The sequence below is a fragment of the Cebus imitator genome, unplaced genomic scaffold (genome assembly GCF_001604975.1).
Source record: "Cebus imitator isolate Cc_AM_T3 unplaced genomic scaffold, Cebus_imitator-1.0 Scaffold257, whole genome shotgun sequence".
NCBI classification, from domain to species: domain Eukaryota; kingdom Metazoa; phylum Chordata; class Mammalia; order Primates; family Cebidae; genus Cebus; species Cebus imitator.
In genome coordinates, this window is record NW_016107572.1 from 1,254,964 (window position 1) to 1,271,392 (window position 16,429).

Here is a 16,429-nt window from a genome sequence, read left to right on the forward strand (position 1 = left end):
CCACCATGCCCAGCTAATTTTTTGTATTTTTGGTAGAGACGGGGTTTCACCATGTTGGCCAGGATGGTCTCGATCTCTTGACCTCGTGATCCACCTGCCTCGGCCTCCAAAAGTGCTGGGATTACAGGCTTGAGCCACCGCGCCCGGCCTTACTCAACACTTTATTATAAAATACACTTTGTGTTAGATGATTTTGTCCAACTGTAGGCTAATGTAAGTGTTGTGAGCACATTTAAGGCAGGTTGAGCTAAGCTATGATGTTCAGAAGGTTAGGTGTATTAAATGCATTTGTGATAATATTTTCAACTTAATGATGGGCTTATTGGGACATAACTGGAGCATCTGTCTTGCCGATGTCTTAACATATACAGAGCTGTTCTCTGTATATGCTGAGTGATACATTAGGCTTGAGATAAATCGCATCTGACCTTTCCTTTAGAATAGCACTGGGTGGACTTCGAAGGTGGAAGAGATATTTCTTGTTCATTAAAGTCATCCTTGCAGGAAGATGAAACAGATGGTGCTTTATGTGCCAGGCACTGTCCTACCTTGTGGTAATTCCTATTAAAACACATTTAAAAGATGAGGAAACTGAGACTTAGAGCAATTTACTAATTTCAAGGTCTTATGACCAGTGCAGTGTTCACAGATTTAAAATCACTTTTTTATTCTTTGAAGCTGTGGAAATGCCAGTATCAATAACTCCCCTAAATAATCAGGAGTCTACTATAATTAAACTACAAAAACCAAACAATTTTCCACATTTAAATTAATGATTTCTGGGTGTGAAAGGGTATGGTGACAACACAGTCTTAGTTTCCTTCTATGCAAACCTTGGAATTGAGCATAGCATTTACAAAACCATTATGATCAGATATAAGATATCTTACTATCAGTACCATCACTGTCTTAGCAAAATCTATCATTACACTGAAAAAAAAAAAAGGGATCTCTTCCTTTGCAAAATGTTTCAAGCTCCAAAAGTTCTTAGAATAATCTTTCTTGTTATTTTCTCTGCCACATGGTTACACAAATACAAAACAAATTGAAAATATGGATTTTCTGTCTTTCACATACAAATACATATCCTTGAACAATTGGGTGAATTATTAATTTGTTTTGTCCAAAATGGATAAGTTTTTGGCTTTAATAATCTTGTTAGATAACGAGTTTCCCTTCCCCTATAGTTCTCCACTCCAAAGACTCTCTCTTTTCATTTTTCAAGCCAAATAATTCAGAATAAGTGTTGCTCCACTACACTATTCCCCTCCATTTCAAATTCTGATCTTACAGAGCAGAATTTTAATAAGCTAAGGGAAATGATGCAATAATAAGTAACAAAGTATATCTAGCTCTTAAAGAGTAGCTTTATTTCAACTCTACAAACTAATAAAATCTTGGCTATTTAGAATGAATGTAGATAGTAACCGTTCTCATATGGGCATAAAATTGCAAGAATTTTACTGATTGTGATGTATTACTGTTAGCACAAATAGAAAAAGAATGTACCGAGTACAATAAGCTTCACTAATTCAGAACGTTTCAACTTGGCAACAAAAAGCTGAATTTATACGTACTTAAAGAAATGCAATTTCAGTACCTAATGTAGGTGACGGGGCGAGGATGCAGCTAACCACTACCGTGGCGCGTATATACATATGTAACAAACCTGCACGATCTGCACATGTACCCCAGAACTTAAAGTATAATAAATAAATAAATAAATAGGAAGAAAGAAATGCAATGTTAGAAACCTCGGTCTAATGCTTTATCTAAAGTAATGTGGTTAACACAGTGGGGCACAATTAAAAAGAAGTTGCAAGTGTCAGATAAAATCTTAAAATACTTCGTTTTTTTTTCCAATACAATTACTCTATTTTGTGTGCCTTTCTCAGAAAGTATGGTACCAGACCTGCTAATGGTGTTGGCAGAAGTGAGAAAAAGTAGGGGCAAGGGGTTTGATAAAAACTCAAAGACTGACATAAATATGAAGTATTATTCTCAGAAATTATAATTCACAATAAGCCTATGGTTTGTAAAATACCTTTAAAATGTCGTTAACATTTAAAAATTGGATGTTAAAATTGGTGATACATTAATAATGCTCTTCATTCCTTGAATTTCTGATTGTGTTGTTGACGTTAGGTAGAATTCACTTTTTCATCAGTTACATACTCAAAGGCTAAAACAAGAAGGCATTCTTTTTTGAGACAAAGTCTCACTCTGTCACCCAGGCTGGAGTGCAGTGGCATAATCTCGGCTCACTGCAGCCTCTACAGAAAGGCATTCTTTAAACTTCTTATCCAAAATAAACCCAAATACAATTTCTGAAGTAGCACAGAGTTCAGCAACTCACAGTGAACCATCAACAAACACTGTAGGATATCATGGTGCCATCATATAGCACATATCTTGCTCTTAGGAAGGCAAAATTCCCTATCCTGTTCTGCATTCTGGTATTGACCTGACCTTAATGTGTTTGATTCTTCTTTTATTTTTATTTTTTAAAAATAGGCAACAGGGTCTCTGTCACCCAGGCTAGAATGCAGTGACCCAATCACAGTTCACTGCAGCCTCAAATTCCTGGGCTCAAGCAATCTTCCCATCTCAGACTCCTGAGAAGCTGCATGCCACCACACCTAGCTATTTTTTTTTTTTAAATTTTTTGTCAACATGAGATCTCACTATATCAAGCTGGTCTGCAACTCCTGGCCTCAAGCAATCCTCCTGCCTCATCTTCCCAAAGTGCTGGGATTATGGGTGTGAGCCACTCACTGTGTCTGGCCATGTATTTGATTCTTGTAAAATCATGAATACTTACTCTTTCAAACAACAAATATGTTATAGTCATATCTTCATTTCCAATTTCTGTTTAAATTAACAAGATGAGAATTGAGGCCCAGGGAAGCAGTGGTTCTCCAGATGTTTCCCTTCATTCACATCTAATCCTACCCCTCTACAGGAGGTATGAAGCCAACTCATTGCAAAGATGTCACCCAGGGGTACAGGGTTGGGCAAGAGTGCAACAGGACAGTAGAGACCTCACCTGTGTCTTTCTGGCACCAGGCTGTCCTATCATGTCTTTGCCTTGGTGCTTGAGTACTAAGTTCAAGCAAACATTTCATGAAGTTTCCTGCCCAGTCAACTGCTGGCTTTGAGACCTGAGTGGCACAGGTGATACAAAATGAATTGGTTATATTGTAGAAATTGTTGAATGCCCTCATTCAACGTTTTCATTTTGAAAATATTTTTAATATTATTTATTATTATTATTGAGACAGAGTCTCACTCTGTCCTCCAGGCTGGAGTGCAGTGGTGCAATCTTGGCTCACCGCAATCTCCACCTCCCAGGTTCAAGCGATTCTCGTGCCTCAGCCTTCCAAGTAGCTGCAATCACAGGTGTGAGCCACCAGCACACGGCTAATTTTTGTATTTTTAGTAGAGACACGGTTTCACCATATTGCCCAGGCTGGTCTCGAACTCCTGACCTCAGGTGATCTTCCCCCATCTGCCGCCCAAAGTGCTGTGATAACAGGCATGAGCCAACATGCCTGGCCTGGAAGGGTATTTTTAGAAGAGTGTTCTGCTGCTCTTTAGTTTCATGTAAACTTATTTTCCCCATGGCACCTTCCTGGCTATCGTCCATGTCCCTTTTCTATGTGAGCTGGTATGCCTTGCTGCCCTCTTAGAACTAGGAGATATAAAACAAGGGGCGCTAACCTGCTTTCTGCAGGGAATAAAACCTAGAAACAGGACGCTGCTCCTGGCAGCCCTAACTGCACTGTGTCCATGGACTATCATGAATAGTTTACACGAAGAGGATTTCTTTAAAATGCTGAATTATGAAGAAGTATTGATTGTGTGAGTAGAAATATCTAGAAGACTGCCTCTTTTGTCTTCTAGACTAATGCTCTAACGTGGAGAAGTTTTTCAAGTCAACAGTTTATTCTGAAGATGGCACCTTGTCCACTAAATGCACACTTAGATTCTCAAATTTATCTTTTAAAAATTCTCTTTGAAATAATCTCTCCAAAAGTCAGTAAGAAACATGTCGAGCACTACCAAAGCTGAGAAAGTTGAGCTGAATCGGGCTCTTAGCCTCACTCACACAAAATAATATTTTAATTGGCTAAGCTAATATTTGATCCAAGTTCATAAAAGTTTGAAATCAAATAATTAAATGCAAATACAGTCTTCATCCCAAAGACGATAAGAATGCCTTTAAGCTAATATTTTTAACAAGACCTGTTCCACAGCGCTCTCTTGTAAATTTTATCATACCTGAGGCAGTTTTCCTCTTTCGATTAGCTGGAAAGCTGAATTTATCCTGAGGCAAACCAGACATCTAGTATGGGCTAAATTCAACAACTGGAGCTTAAATTTGGCTTAATATATCCCCACTTGGATCTGCTTGTTTAATTCTCTTTCATATGATAACGTTGGTTTAGTTATAGTCTTGACTTGCCACCTAAACAAACTGAACCTCATATCTTATTCTAAGAGAGTAAAACTTTGCAAAAACCATCAAAGTTTCTGAATGGAAATCAAATACAAAGTTATGGCTCAAAAACTGTTTCAGGATGTAAGTACAAAAAATATATATAGTGAAGAGGTTTTCTCTGAGGAAGGGCTGTTCTTTATGAATGTGGATGCTTCCTATGCTTTGGGAACAGATGGTCTTTATAGCAGGATAAGGACTGAGACCCCCAAGACCAGCCAAGGCAGCTGCAATTCCAAGTCTCATGCTTGGAATGCTGCATGCGACCTGTGTGTATCAAACACCGTAAGTATTGGTCTTATTGTTAAATCTATTTTAAACACAACTTTGAGGTTTAGGGGCAAACTAGGAAATTGCTTCATCCTATGTCCCTTTAAATTCTGTTTCCTGGCTCAAAATATCCCATCGATTTCCAGCCAGAAACCTTATTTTTCTTTGATTTTTCCATATATTTTAATGTAGTTTTCACTATTATCTGATATGTAGATGATACAATGTATAATCTGTTTCATAAACCCCTTTAGTATAGGATCTTTTTCTCATTTTTGTCCCTGATTCTAGAAAGCATATTGCAAATGTGTATACATAGAAAACGTGGAAGTGCTCTGTGCCCGTGATGTGGTCCCTAACACAGCACACAGCCCCAAAATACAGATTTCCTGAAAATACTCAGATTACCACTTCACAACACAAAACATGTCAAATGTTTTTCCTTCTACTCATTGAACTCAATTACTTCAATTCTGAATCAAATTACACTTTTTCTAGAGCTACATTATAGGAAAAGAGTTTTGTGCTATTTGGAATTGGTTAGGAATTTAACAAGGTGAGGAACTTTAAAATTTAAGAGTCTAATAGCTGGGGGTATTGACACACAGAAAGTGCTCAATATATTTTTATTGAATTAATTTGCATATGCTTTGTATTCTTGGGCACTGAATACAAATTAGCCAGTTCAATAATAAATGCATTGGTTGTCTTTTATGTGTGTGGTGCTATACCTGTGAGGTGTGGGAAATAAGAAACATAAGTCAGAATCTCTGCCTTCCAAGAGAACGCAATCTAACAAGAGAGGCAAGGCATAAACCGGGGACCGGAGAATCCAGAAAAGCTTGCCCAGGAAGATGTTTCACAGACAAGCAGCGGGGAAGACTGGTGTGTGAAATAGATGAGAAAAAGTATTCTTTTATTTGACAAATGTGAAATGAGCTCCTGCTTTATCCAGACATTGTGCTAGGTCTGGGAACGGCTATAATTAACAAGATAGACATATCCCTGTCCTCACAACTGACAGTGAAATAACTATGTAATACCCAATGCCCTGCATGATGGGCAAGTAGAATGTGCTATAGAATCACAGCAGAGAGGGCTTCAGGGAGGCTTCCTGGAGGTAATGATGTCTGCGCTGAGGCCCAGGAGATTAGTCAAAATTATCCAAATAAGGGTTAGGAGAAGAAAGTTCCAGGCACTGGGCCAGACACATTCAAGAAACTGAAAGAAGTTGGTGGGTGGGATGAAATAAAATGAGAGAGATGAACAGGCCAGATAAATGTCTTTAATCTGTCCAGTGGTAGTTGGACGGGGGCATTGAATGATTTTAAGCAGAGGGTACTAGAAAACATAATTAGATTCACATTTAAAGTTATCACTCAGGCTGTTGTGAGGAAAATGGATTTGGAGGAGGGGACCATTGGTTAGGAGGTTGTTTAGTTAACAGGCGAGTTACGTTTGCAGCAATGGAGAATAAAGGAGAGATGCAAGATGCAGTTAGAAAGCAGAGGCAGCAACTTGGTGATGGCTGGATTGGAAAAGAAGAGGAGAGGGAAGAGTCATGAATGAGTCTGGGTCTTAGGCTTGAAATTCCAGGGAAATATTGGGTAACGGGATAGAGTCTTAGTCCGATCATTGGTATAAGAAAAGCGGGAGAAGGAGCAGGTTTAGAAGATCAGACAGATTGAGCTACATTTTAGACACTGTGAGTTTGAGGTGCCTCCTAGCTCTCAGGTAGAGATATCTAGTAAAGAGCAAACAGTCATGTGTTAGAACCAAACAAAGTTACGTTGTGGAGTCCTCCACATGGGTCACTGAGTGAACTGGGGAAAGCATTGAAAACACTGAAATAAAATATTCTACACATGGAAAAGTCCAAAGGATTTGAGAAAAACAAGCAGGCTTGGCACTACAAACCAAAGCACCCAGCCAAAAAATCCTCTTGAAATCCGTTTCCCAAGAAAGCACAATCTATAATGGAGTTTGTGCTTTTTACTTGCTGTTATAAAACAGCTCTACACAAAATAAAAGTAGAGTCAGCCATGAATTTGATATGGAATAGCAGCATGTCAAAGGCAAAAAAAAAAAGGAAAAAGAAAAATTTTGGTTTAAGGCAAGCATTTAAACAAAAAGTTTATTCTCGTATTTCCTAAGGTTATCCTCTGTGCTGGGCACTGGCCAGGCACTAGGGAGACAGCTGCACAAGGCTCTGCCTGCACCGATTTTATTCTAGTGGGGGTGGCAGGCAATTTTGGGGTTTCTTTTCTTTTGAGACAAGATCTCACTCTCTTTCCCAGGCTGGAGTGCAGTGACTCTATCTTGCTTCACTGTAGCCTCAACCTCCTAGGATCAAGTGAGTCTCCCACCTCAGCCTTTCAAGTAGCTGAGACTATATGCTCAGACCACCTCACTCACTTAATTTTTGTAGAGACAGGGTTTCATCATGTTGGCCAGGCTGGTCTTGAACTCCTGGGCTCAAGAGATCCGTCAGCCTTGGTCTGCCAAAGTATTGGGATAACAGGCGTGAGCCACTGCACCCAGCTTGGCAGTTTTTAAAATTAGACAAATGTATGCACAATGTAAGATCAGTCATAAACAAGCATTAATAAGAATACATCATTTAGGGATATAAGGAAAGGGGTGATATAATTTGGATCTTTGTCCCTGGCCAAATCTCAGGTCACACTGTAATCCCCAGTGCTGGAGGTGGGGCCTGGTAGGATGTATTTGGATCATGGGGTCATGACCCAAAACACCAGGTCCCTCGGGGCCTGATGTTGTCTTGGTGATAGTGAGTTCTTGCCAGATCTGGTCATTTAGAAATGTGTATCACCGTCCCACATTCTCTCCCTCCCTCTCTCTCTCTCTCTCTCTCTCTCTCTGGCTTCTGCTTTTACCATGTGATATACCTGCCCCACCTTCACCCTCCACCATGATTTTAATCTTCTTGAAACCTCCCCAGAAGCTGAGCAGATGCCAACACCATGCTTCCTGTAAAGCGGGCAGGTCCATGACCCAATTATACCTCTTTTCTTTATAAATTACCCAGTTTTAGGTATTTCTTTATAGCAATGCAAGAACAGCCTAGAGGAAATACAGAATTGTGGGTAATGGTCACTTCTGGGGCATCAGGAATTCGTTCTTGGGAGGAACATACAGAGAGCATGAAGGGTGCTGACTGTGTTCTGGTTTTCCTGATGACTAGCGGATTCGTAGATATTCATTATACTACGTTTAAAAACCTACATATATATTCATTTTAAAAATTACAACAAAATACATGTAATACAAAATTTACCATCTTAACCACTTTTCCGTAGATTTTAATAGACTTTCTTTTTCTTTCCAGACAGAGGCTTTTTCTGTTGCCCAGGCTTGAGTGCAGTGGTGTGATCTCAGCTCACTGCAACTTCCGCCTCCTGGGTTCAAGCAATTCTCCTGCCTCAGCCTCCTGAGCAGCTGGGATTACAGGCACCTGCCACCATGCCAGGCTAGTTTTTGTATTTTTAGTAGAGATAGGGTTTCCACATGTTGGCCAGGCTGGTGTTGAACTCCTGACCTCAAGTGAGCCACTGTGCCCGGCCGACTTTATTTTTTAGTGCAGTTTTAAGTTCACCACAAAATTGAGCAGAAGGTACAGAGATTCTTCACATATCCCCTGCCCCCTGACAAACACAAGCCTTCCCCACTGTCAGCATTTCATACCAGAGTGAAACCTTTACAAGGCATGCCACTACATTGACACATCCTCATCACCCAAAGTCCATCTTTTACATTAATTAGGTAGGGCTCACTGTTGCTGTTGTACATTCAGTGGGTTTGGACACACGTAATGACATGTATCCGCCATTACGGTAGCATACAGGGTAGTGTCCCTGCCCTAGAAATCCTCTGTGCTCTGTCTAGTCATCCCTCCTTCCACCCAACCACCGGCAGCCACCCATCTTTTTATTGTCTCCGTAGTTTTGCCTTTTCCAGAATGTCACACAGTTGGAATCATACAATACAGAGCCTTTCCAAAGTGGCGTCTTTCATTCAGTAATACACATTTAAGCGTCCTCCATGTCTTTTCATGGGCCAATAGCTCATGTCTTTTCGGTGTTGTGTAATATTTCATGGTCTGGACATACCACAGTCCAACCATTCACATACTAAAGGACATTCTGGTTTCTTCCAAGTTTTGGCAGTTAGGAATAAAGCTGCTAGAAACATCCCTGTGCATGTTTTTGTGTGGACGTAAATTTCCTCCATAACCATTTAAACATACACAGTTCAGTAGCGTTAAGTTCTTTGGATTGTTATGCAACCAATTTCCAAAATTTTTATCTGACAAACTGAAACTCTACACCCATTCAGCAACGACCTCTGTCCTCATTCCCCTCATGCCTGCCAACAACCATTCTACTTTCTGTGCCTGTGAATTTGACACCAGACAAATTCATTTGACACAGGTGCCTCTACTTCCCTCATATAAGTGGACTCATGAGTGTTCTCTTTTTATGGCTCCATTATTTCACTTAGCATAATGTCTTCAGTGTGACTGAGACCAGATTAGACTACCATGCCCTTTGAACATTGGTATGGTACCACAGAATCAAGTGGTTTCCAAACATCTTTGATCAGTGGGAACTTTTTTTCTAAGCCATGTACATTAAAAAAAAAAAAGGCAAAAGTGGAGAAATTCTTTTAGCCTTGCCACCTGTACAATACAATAGGAAGGGGTTGGGGAGGGGGCTGGTCCATCTAAGTCCCCACAAAGGTGCCCCATGACACGAGACTGTGCTCAGACTCCATATTGACTATTATATATAATAGTGATTTGTGGCATTTAAGATGTCAAATTTCCTTTAAAATGGTCAAACGTTAAGTTGTGTTACATGCCAATATAAATGTCAAATGTATATTATTTCATTCAAATTATCTGAAAACTATTCATTTGCATATCATGAGACCCTTTAGAAGTGGAACTATTTGACTAACCAACACGTCCCATTCTCCACCTCTAGCAAGTGACAGAACTTGAGGCATTCACACTATAGGGGAAAGAACTCTAGGACTTTAAAATAATGAGCCCTGCAGCGTTCAGAGTCTTGCTCCACCAGAGGGAAGTCTTGTGGTAGAGGACATAAGGACTTTAGAGTTAGTTAGGCCTGGTCATAAATTCAGGATCTTCTTAAGACCATTAAAATCCTAGATGAGTTTCTCAACCCTTCCAAGCCTCTGTTTTCTCATCGGGAAAATGGTATTAATAATAACTTCCCCCTAAGATTCTTAAGAGGATTAAATGAGAAAACATGTTAAAGACACTTGTCACATTAGCTGGGGCTTGGTAAGTGTTATTTCCTCTTTTTTTTTTTTTTTTTTTTTTTTGGACGGAGTTTCGCTCTTGTTACCCAGGCTGGAGTGCAATGGCGCGATCTCGACTCACCGCAACCTCCGCCTCCTGGGTTCAGGCAATTCTCCTGCCTCAGCCTCCTGAGTAGGTGGGATTACAGGCACGCACCACCATGCCCAGCTAAGTTTTTGTAGTTTTAGTAGAGACGGGGTTTCACCATGTTGACCAGGATGGTCTTGATCTCTTGACCTCGTGATCCACCCGCCTCGGCCTCCCAAAGTGCTGGGATTACAGGCGTGAGCCACCGCGCTTGGCCTCCTCTCTCATTCTTACTAACTTTGAGATCTTGGGAAAGCCATTTAATTCCCCTGATTCTTAATTTCATAATAGTTATAACACCTTCTAGATAGAATCCTTTACAATTTAGCTTCTCCTGAATCCCACTCCTAGCTCAGCTGTGTTCTACACATTCTCACTAACTCCTGGGATTTCACCCTCACCTGTACACTGACAAGTCCCAAATCTATACCTCCAGCCCAGGCCTTTATCTCGAGGTCTAGACCTTTATGTCTGTGCATCTCCTGGACATCTTCACCCAATATTCCATGTGCTTCTGAAATTCAACATGGCCGTACCTAGACTCCTTAAATATTGCTCCTCAAATCTGTTGCTGCTCTTGCCTTGGCGATGGCCACCGCCTTCCTCCATTAACAGACATCTGGAAGCCATCCAGGACCCTCACTCTTTCTCTCTGTTTCTCCTACTTTTTATTAACCCAAGGCCAACAAGCCCTGTTGCATCGACCATCTTGGTGCCTTTCAAGTCCCTCCCCACCTCCCTGGCCGCCATAGTTCTCACCTGTGTTCCTGCAGCAGCCTCCGGGCTGGTGTCCCTCCATGAGCCTGCTCTCTACTCACCGTCCTGCACATGCCAGTCCCTTCTACATGCTTCTGGCAGAATTTTTTTTTCTTCTTTTTTAAATCAGAAAGCTGACCATTTCCCTCTTCCTAAAACATTCATTGTTTCTGCCTTGCTTTCAGAATAAAATCCAGGCCATCCGACATGCAACGCTCTTCACAGTCTTAAACCTTATGACTCATCTTCATCTTGCCCACCTGTTCCTTCTCCACAAAGACTGAGCTGCTTAGCAGTGTATCAAAGACCTCTCTGTTCTTTCGTTCTCTAGGGTTTGTGTATAGGCCACTGTCTGCTACCATGTGTGTTGTCTTCCACGTGTTGCTCAGCTCATTCTAACTCATCCTTCAAAACTCCTCAGGTGTCACCTCCCTCAGGGACCCCTCTTTTCTCTTGAACCCTGTGTTAGCTGCCCATCCTGTGTGGGCACTGCATATCTGTATCACATTAACTAAGCTACTGCACACAGAGACTGTGCCTTTTGCTTCCACATTTCCAACCCCCCGACCAGAGCTGTCAGACTGACTGAGACTGAATGAATGAATGAGTGTGTATATTATATATACATGAAGGTATGAAATAATAAATAAAGCATGTTAAGAATGTTTTGTAAACTACAAGCCACCAATCAATTGTAAGGGCTTGTTATTTCCGTGTATATACATAGTATATACATTTTCTGTTCACTTTTTTTTTTTTTTTTTTTTGAGAGGCAGAGTCTCGCTCTATTGCCCAGGCTGGAGTGCATGGCGAAATTATAGCCTACTGCAACCTTGAACTCCTGGGCTCAAGGGATACTCCTACATCAGCCTCTCAAGTAGCTGAGACTACAGGCACACACCGCCACATCCAGCTAACTTTTTATTTTTTTATTTTTATTTTTTGGGGAGACAGGAGCCTTGCTGTGGTGTCTAGGCTGGTCTCGAGCTGCTGGGCTGAAGCGATCCTCCATTTTTTAGATAGCTCCTGTAAAGGGCTGCATTTTCTTATTACTAATTTGCCTAGGAAAGCACAGAATTGTATGTTCTAGTTGGTAAAAATAACTCTTGGGTTAGTGTCTATGTGTGTGTGTACACACCCATATTATCCTAAGGGGCTTCTGATAATGAATTTAAAATCTTGAGTTTCGGGGTTTGCTGGAAACTGGAGAGAGAATCTAAGTTTAGGTGTCAGCACCAAAATTAGCCTGCCCTCCCATCCCCAATCCCTAAACAGCCCTGACTTATTTTTAAACATGAACTTTGTTCGTATGAAAAGAACTAACATGTTCTCCAACTTCCAGACTTTCTTACAAAATTAGTTATACAGATTATCCAAATTTAGCCCTTTAAAAAATAATTGTGAACATTAGCTCCTTACAGAAAATCTATGTTTTCCTTTTCTGGAGGAAAGGGCCTTCTGAGGGCAAATCGTGCGGCAGTTTATAGATTGTCATCTCTCTAGAGACCTCAAAGCAAAGAAGTATTTTCTATGTGCAAAATGGTACCTCTTTTTTCCAGCGTTACGTCCTCTAGAAGATTAGATAAGCAGGCTCGCACCTGTAATTAATCCCGACTACTCCCAGTTACTGGGACCGGGAGTGGCTGAGGCCGGAGGATCACTGGAGCCCAGGAGCCCAAGGCTGCAGTGAGCTATGGCGGTGCCACTGCATTCCCGCCTAGGTGGCAGAATGAGAGCTGTCCCTATTTATTTTTAAAAAATCAAACAATAACATTAGTCATTTTTTTAAATAAAAAAATTAATAATCTTTAAAAAGACAAAAAAGACTAAGGAATTTGTTCCCACTTGTGGAAATTTAACAAAGATAATTACCTTGTCAGCAAAAGCCAAAGCACGCCATTTGAGCCTCACAGCCCCCAGCCCCCTGGCTCAGCAGAGGACCCATTTCTGAAAAAGCGTGTTGAATGGGAAGGTTTACAGGCTGCACCTTTATGGCAGCTACCAGGGAGGCAGAGATGAGCATCTTCATCTTCAGAGAGAGCTGAATGTTGTGGATGACTGAAAAGTCAGCACTGTAATATATTCAAGAAGACCTAAGGGTTTACTTTCCAATAAGGATAGAAAAAATCTGAGCACCCCACTGTGAGCTTATCGTAATGCTGCTTCATATAAAAAGTTGGTAATTAGTCCCTGAGTGAATAAAGTAGAATAGATGATAAGAGATTGATACTAAGAGGAGAAGCACAAAATGCTCCTGCTAGTCATCAAAATTTAAAGGCTATAGAGAAAGGATTGGGGATGCCTCTGTCTGTTTACATACTATTTCCAACTCAGAATTTGTAATGATAGGGTTCATTAACTGGTGTTTTTAAATTGCATGAAAATGAAGCTTATATAAATTTCAAAGGAACACACGGATTGCCAAATGCAGGAGACTGCGATCCAGCTTAAAATGCCACAGAAGAACCTGTGGGAACTTTGATTTATATCCATCTATTTTCCTCCAGCTGGGGGTCTTTTGCTAAAATCCAGATGTGGGACAATACTATTTAATATGAGAGCCAAACAGCAAATTTCAAAAACATATATTTCTGGGAACTCCAGAACCTGTAATCATTTGTCTAAATTTTGTTTTTTTTTTCATATAATTTAATACCAATTCATTTGTATATTTCTGGTGTTAGAGACTCCTGCTGTGTTTGAGTTCAGACCTCCCAAGTTACCAGCTACCGTTCATTACCTAATGTGGAATAGGCCTTGATCTTTGTAGGTGGGACATTCCAGAGAAAATGGTGAAGATTTTCAATTTCGATCCCTGTTTTAATTTTCATGAAAAGGCATGCATTTTCATCAAAACTAATTCCGTGAGTACTGAGGAGACAAACTTAAGTTTCTAAACTCTTTCTAAAAAGTAAATACAAGTGAACCACATAAACGAGCGAAAATTCCAGGTCTTCTGGGTGGTGGTATCATTTGTATTTTAGCACTTAATCTTTTCCATTGCTTTTAGGTCCTTATGAACTATCTGTGAACTATCTTGATCATAATGGAAAATCCAGGGTCTACCCATCAGGTCCAGTCCAGAGGATGCCAAGGACTGATTCCAATCTGAATGAGAACATAGGCATGTTTCTTTTCACACAAAACTGACCAGCAAAAATCCTCATTTGCGAAGCATGTAAATTAGAACTTGATTATTCAGATCACAAAAGGATTCATGAGAGGACTTTTTGAATAGAAAACACAATTACATTTACAGTACAGTATTTTAGTTCAGGGAGAGATCCATTACATATATGTCAAAATTTTGAAAATCAGTTTCTAGTTAGAAAGGAAATTGGCTTGTGAAATAATTTAACAGGTCAGATTCACAATTATATCAATCTCAACAAATACACCAAGAATATGAAGCAAAGAGTTATTGGATATGCGTTAGTCCAGGGATGGCTGGACTAATGCATATCCCTCAGCCCCAGGAGCTTACAGTCTGCATAGGGAGATGGACAGTTAGGTAGACAGAAGCCAGCACCCAGGTAGGCAGCAGCGCAATGATCCCGGAACAACATGGTCAGTAAATGAGAGTAATTCAATCAGAACTGCTTCTGGATCATCACCGTGTGTATAGACGTAGAAACAATATGGACATCAGCAAGTAAGAATCTTTGGGACAATTAGCAGCATATGTTTTATTATTTCATAATAACATTCATCAAAATAGCTTAATGGGATAATTAACTCAGGCATGTGGATTCAATATTGATAAGCTTTAGCAAAAAATAGTATATTTAGCTGAAGTATGAGAAACCTATATATTTTCCTGCCAGAGAAAAAAATTGCATGTATTTCCAAACTTTTGGCGTGTCAGTTGGAACGAGTATTCATAGAAATTAACCATCGAGGCCAGACAAGGTAGCTCACACCTGTAATCCCAGCACTTTGGGAGGCTGGGATGAAAAAAGGTGGAAAATGCTTTACTAACTGTAAAGTGCCGCATGTGTAACATGTCCAGAGCACACCAATGTGGCTGCCAGTTTACACGCCACCACCCAACTGTGTAGTATTTATCTGTTTGTACAACTCATTAATGAATAATCAAATATGTTTGAGTCTCCCATCTCTCTTTGAAGGAGATGTGGTACCAACTCTCTACGTATCTATTTCAGTACTAATTCTTCACTGCTTTTAATTTGGGTCAGAGACTTGGGGATGGAAAAGGGAAGCATGTTTAATGCAAAGCTATGGCCCAAATGTAAACACTGAAATCGTCCTGAACACACTTCAACAGCGAACGTATGGCAGCCTAGTGTAAAGCCTTTAGAAATTACACAATGGACATGTGCGCATCTGTAGGTTAAGTCCAACAGTATATAATGCCAAAAACAGCATGCAGTGGGTATGTGTGACTTTAACCGACTTTAGTACCTTTATCCTTTTAGTCATGGTACTGTGTGGTTTTCTTCGGAGTCTCTTTCTTATTTACTTTTTTCCAATTAGAAAATAAAGCAGGGCAGTGTGGCTGCATCTGTTTACTTTCTGAGCATGGGTGTATGTAAACACACACACATATCTGTGTATTTTTTCCAGAGGCTTCTATGTATACATCGTAGAAAAGTCATACTGTTAACATAAATAAACTCCAGAAGTGAAATTCCAGCATCCCATGTTCCCTTGCCTATTGTCTGTGTGTGTATTTGCAGGTCAGTCTGTCTTTTTTGATTCTGGCTTTCTCTCTTATTCAGTATTTATAAGGACCTGTAGGGCAGATGTCTAAAAACAACTGCATGGTCACCAGGAGTTAGGCGGAATGAAATGCCTGTGTTGATCTTCCCTACATGAGTGACCAAAAGAAGAAAAGCCACACAGGGTCAGACTTTTGAAACCACATTCAGGTTAAAGGGCACTGACCATCCTGGCTTGTGTTCTGCCTAAAGGACAAGGCTTTCGTTTGATAAAGATCATTAGTCACCAAGATATATATTTTAGAGAGTTCCCAGTAGCGAATATTCCGTTGGCAGTCACTGGAGTGTACCAGATGGTTCATTAGCATAGGCTAGACAAGTCAAAGACTTTCAGAATCATTTAGAAAATGTCAAACAGAAACAAGAATCCTGTCACTTTTTATTAGAATTAACTACATCATACCCTGGACACAGATTTCACCTTGGGTCAGAAAAATTAATACAGAATTATATGAATTGTGTAATATACTGGGTTAAGATAGGTCTTTCTCCAGGGACTCATTTGCTGGCAATATATTAAGATCCCTCTACTTTAGGAATCCTCAAACCTTTCCTTTTGTAAGATATGAAACGAGTTGACCTTGCTCAAAATCCATTGGTGTCTAATTGATTTGAGGTATATGCAGAATATTCAACAAGACATTCTTCTAAAGCTCTTTTGTGATCCTTTTCCCAGGAAGCTTGGTGAGTGGGGTTTACTGAATATTCTGCAGCATGTAAAGTATGCTTTAT

General features: G+C 40.2%; 1 protein-coding gene across 2 annotated transcripts in view; it reads left to right on the forward strand.

Annotated features, from left to right (window-relative positions):
- NR5A2 (nuclear receptor subfamily 5 group A member 2) overlaps positions 1-16,429 on the forward strand; it is a 157,327-nt gene that overhangs the window by 137,383 nt on the left and 3,515 nt on the right. The window lies entirely within an intron of this gene.